Source organism: Pinus tabuliformis, chromosome 9 (genome assembly GCF_031772625.1).
Source record: "Pinus tabuliformis cultivar Carrire ecotype Pingquan chromosome 9, CPIR1, whole genome shotgun sequence".
Lineage (NCBI taxonomy): Eukaryota > Viridiplantae > Streptophyta > Pinopsida > Pinales > Pinaceae > Pinus > Pinus tabuliformis.
The window spans coordinates 1,127,559,231-1,127,564,082 of NC_142307.1; positions in this window are offsets into that span (position 1 = coordinate 1,127,559,231).

Consider the following 4,852-nt stretch of genomic DNA (forward strand, 5'->3'; position numbering starts at 1 on the left):
GATGACACTCTGCTCTTCGGGCATCCCTCTGTTAAAGAAGCAGCCACTTTCAAATCCCTTCTAAACATCTTTGCGGAAGCTTCTGGTACCTCTATTAACGCCTCCAAATCGCAGCTCTTTTTCTTCAATACCCCCCCCTCCACGCAACGGTCCATAGCTAGATCTCTGGGATTCACTATTTCTCATCTACCCGCTAAATATCTAGGAGCCCCTTTATCCGATTCCACGATCAAACAAGTGTCCTGGAGAGCACTTCTGGACAAACTTGAATCAAAGCTTTCCTCATGGACCTACAGGGCTCTTAATCTAGCTGGTAGGCTTGTCCTCATAAAATCTGTTCTACAAGCAATGCCGCTCTATCTCTTTTCCATTCTGGCAGCTCCAAAAGGGATATTAAAGGCCATCCGAACTCTGCAACGGAACTTCCTCTGGGGTTCAACTGCTTTAAACAGAAAATGGGCACTTGTCAAATGGACAGAGGTATGCAAAACCAAGGCAGAAGGAGGGCTAGGACTTCGTGATCCGCTACATAGCAATAATACAATGAGTGCCAAAGTATGGTGGAACTGGGTTTCCAAACCAAACTCCCCATGGGCTCAACTATGGCAAGCAAAATATGCCAGAGGCAGCAGCTGGAGTGATCTCATTAGAATCAACCCAATGGTGCAAGGTTCACTCATTTGGAATAATGCAAAAAAGCAAAGTCGTTTCATACAAGAACACAGCTTTTGGGAGATACACTCAGGAACTGATGCTAGATTTTGGGAGGACTCTTGGCAACAGCTCCCAAAACTTGCAAACTTGTTTCACAAACCACTTTGGCAGGCACACATGAAGCAAACAGGTCACACCCAGGTGAATCAGTTCTGGCTGGCCTCCTCATATCACGATCTTCACACATGGAAACCAGCGCAACAATGGCAAACCGATTGGAAGGGAGAAACATACATAGAAATAGAACAGGAACTCAAAGACAGGAGAATTCGTCTCTCTAACCAGCAGGATAAATTACGTTGGGGATACACAACCAGAGGTACCTTCACTACCAAAGAAGCTTACCATCTGCGTTATTCTAATCTTCAAGAGGAAAGAGACCAAATTTGGAAACAAGTCTGGCACAAAGGACTCTGGCCCAAGATCTCCACCTTCATCTGGCTTTTAAGCAAAAGGCGCATCCTTACTTGGGACAATCTTCTAAAAAGAGGATTCATTGGGCCCTCCCGCTGCCCAAACTGCAATGTCAATAATGAAACAATAAGTCATCTAATGGAAGATTGCCCACTAGCAAAAAAAATCTGGGAGAAAGTTGAATATTGTAATATGAAAGCAATACCTAGACATATGGACATTACGGAAAACATAAGAAACTGGGTTAAAAATCCATTCAAGTGTCAAATTCTAAACGCCCTATGGGATATCATTCCTGGCTTCATGTATTGGACTCTGTGGAAAGAGCGCAACCACCGTATCTTCAACAACACTTATCGATCCATGGATGATCTTTGGCTTATGTTCAAGCAAAATATTCAAGAAACCTTGGCCATTCGAATCTGGGATGATACAGACTGGCCTGATCTTCCACTAGAATGTCGAATACTGAAAGCATGGGATCTAGATCTCAAGCCCTTGGTCAAAGCCAAATCGGCTCCCAACTCTATCTCGGACTCTCCATCTTCCTGGTCCCCTCCTGCCTCAAATTCCTACAAGATCAACTTTGATGGGGCAGCCAAAGGCAATCCCGGAGCTGCAGGTTACGGAGGAGTTATAAGAAATCACTCAGGAGCTGTGCAATTCTTATTCTATGGCTCTCTAGGCAAAAACACCAATAATGTGGCTGAGATGGAAGCTCTCTGGAAAGGACTATGTTTGGCTGAGGAACATAACCTCTCTCCCCTTGAAGTTGAAGGGGACTCGCTCATTCTTATAGAGGCAGCCAAAAGGATACAAGCAGGTGCGAAAGCAGACAAAATAGCAAAAAGTTGGAGGTTGCTAAGCCGCTTGGAATCCCTGGAGGAACTGCTTCTCACTCCCCGCAACATAACCTTCAAGCATGTCAGGAGATCAGCAAACCAGGTAGCAGATCGGCTGGCCAATCAAGGAGCGACTCAGTCGACCCTGTATTTCTCAGGAGCACTGGACTTGATTGAAGATGATCAACTTAAGAAAGATTGCATCTCTCTGGTGCAGAAAGATCTCCTTTTCCCAGATGCCGGTGACATCACCGCCTATGCCGCGTGTTGAGGCAGTTAAGAGGCATGTGGCTTGTCACATGGGCCTCTGGCAGCCCGGACAAGCCACGCCATGCCAAACTGCTCGAACCTTAAATTCGCCGGAAGGCGATGCAATTGGTATTTTCGCAATGTCTCGGGGGGATGGGAATGTCGTTTGGCTGTCTCGTCTGGAGCAGAGGAGCGTTGGAGGAATGTACAGGGAGTTGCAGGCGCCATTCAATGCGCTGCAACATACGAGGAGCAAGGCGGTTAATAAGGAGGCCATCCTTACCGCTCAGATGAATCACAAACCAGTCGAGTGGGTAATTGCTTGGGATTCTGACAATCCAGAGGAGTGGGTAATTGCTTGGGATTCTGGAGGTATTGCTGGAGAGGCAGGCCATAGCCATATGCCGAGGGAGAGACTTAGGATGTGCAGTCGCAGAGGCATGTCTCGAGGGCGCTCAGGCTCCCAGAGGCCTGAAATCTCTCCTTCGTCTTCACTTGAAATCACCTCTGAGCAAAACAGGCCTCCAGGCCGTAATGCCAGAGGCAATTGTTGGGGTATGCCGGAGTGTGGCCATGCGGAACATCCGGCCATTCGCTACAGAAGTCCCTGTGCCTTTGCTAACAATACTCTCATAGTGTCTGTTACTGTGGAGCATTGCAGCAGTGTTCGGGGGCGCATGGACACGGTGACAGTTCCGCGGGTCGATATGGAGACTCCCACTGTGGATTTCACGCGCCCGGTCCAGAAGGATGAAGCTGGCCCCAGCGAACCTGTTCGCAGAAGCTCGAGTCGGGTAGGGAGCCTGTGCAACGAAGCTCAGACAAGGGCAAGGGAGCTGCGGAAAATCTCAAGGGACCTGCTTCTGATGAGCCGCATTCCACGGATGAAGATTAGCGCTGCACTCGCCAAGTCTGGGAAGCAAGGGATGAATTCCTCTGACCTTTTCATTTTCAGTTCTTTGCATTTCTGTCATCTAGCTCAGGACGGTAATCTCTGTCCATATCGCCATAGTTTCAGTCCACGCGTCGTCCATCATGTTCACCATGTTGTCCATCATCCACCGTGTCATCTCTGGAACTCTTCGTGTCGGTCACAGCATGTTACGTGTCGGTCTCAGTTTGTTATGTGTCGCTCCTCTCAGCATGGAAGTAATGTATATGATCTTCGTTGAAGAAACAGGGCTTTGGCCTAGCTGTAATTTTTGTAACATTTTTGACTTTTTTGTAATATAAATAGATCAGTTTTACGGAGAAAAAAAAAAAATATAATAAATGATTAAAATTTAGATTCGTAGTCACTTATTTGAAATAAAGTTAGAATCCATTTTTTTATTAATCTTCTATCCATCCTCCCAATGTAATGTTGGGTTGTTTTTCAATCTCATTACAAGCTTTTATGAGCTTTCTTGAGCTTTCTTGTCATGTAACTCTTAGTTTGCGCTGAGACTCTGGTATCTTTAATGTAAATTTGATGCTTACTTTTGCTGAAGTATTTAATTAGGTTGTTTTTCAATCTCATTATAAGATTTTGTGAGCTACTTTTGGAGCAATGCTCAATTTGGGCTGAAAGTTTGGTATCTTTAATGTAAATTTGTTGTTTACTTTTCTTAGAGTATTTAAAAAATTCACTGTAAAATCAATTGTGATTAATTCAAATATGTGCTACTTTATTATAATTTTAATGGAATACTTAGTTTCATCAATGCAATGTCTCCTACAAGAACATAAAGCTTATGTAAAACTTTTGTTAAGAGGGATAAATGGGATTCTCGTGGATTTCTAATCATAGTGAGGGGTTTGAATGTCACTCAAATATTTCTTTTTCCATAGCATTCGTAATTTTATCAATTACTCTTTAGAGGTAGGTTATAAAGATTTTGGGAATATCTTTCTAGTTTCTTTATAAACATTTGGAGCTACTTTTGGAGCAATGCTCAATTTGGGCTGAAAGTTTGGTATCTTTAATGTAAATTTGTTGTTTACTTTTCTTAGAGTATTTAAAAAATTCAGAGTAAAATCAATTGTGATTAATTCAAATATGTGCTACTTTATTATAATTTTAATGGAATACTTAGTTTCATCAATGCAATGTCTCCTACAAGAACATAAAGCTTATGTAAAACTTTTGTTAAGAGGGATAAATGGGATTCTCGTGGATTTCTAATCATAGTGAGGGGTTTGAATGTCACTCAAATATTTCTTTTTCCATAGCCTTCGTAATTTTATCAATTACTCCTTAGAGGTAGGTTATAAAGATTTTGAGAATATCTTGAATTTGGTTTTTCTTTCTAGTTTCTTTATAAACATTTGGGACAATTTTGATAACTTTATATCTTTTATAAACATTATCTTTAAAAGATGATGGAGTTTATCATTTTTTAAATATTATTTATTTTAGATATCAAAGACTCTTCTTAATAAAGCGTCAATAATCTTTAATTATTGCAATGAATGGTGATAGAAGTTGGCATGAAGGTGTCACTTTGGTATGTGTTTTTCCCCCAAACACTTGATTTGCTAAGGATCCATTAAGTTTACATTTGGTTAATACATTAAGAATTGGGAATCATGCCAAGGTTGTAGGAAACACCCCCTAGTTTCTAGCTTTGGAACCACATTCTGAACAAGAGTTC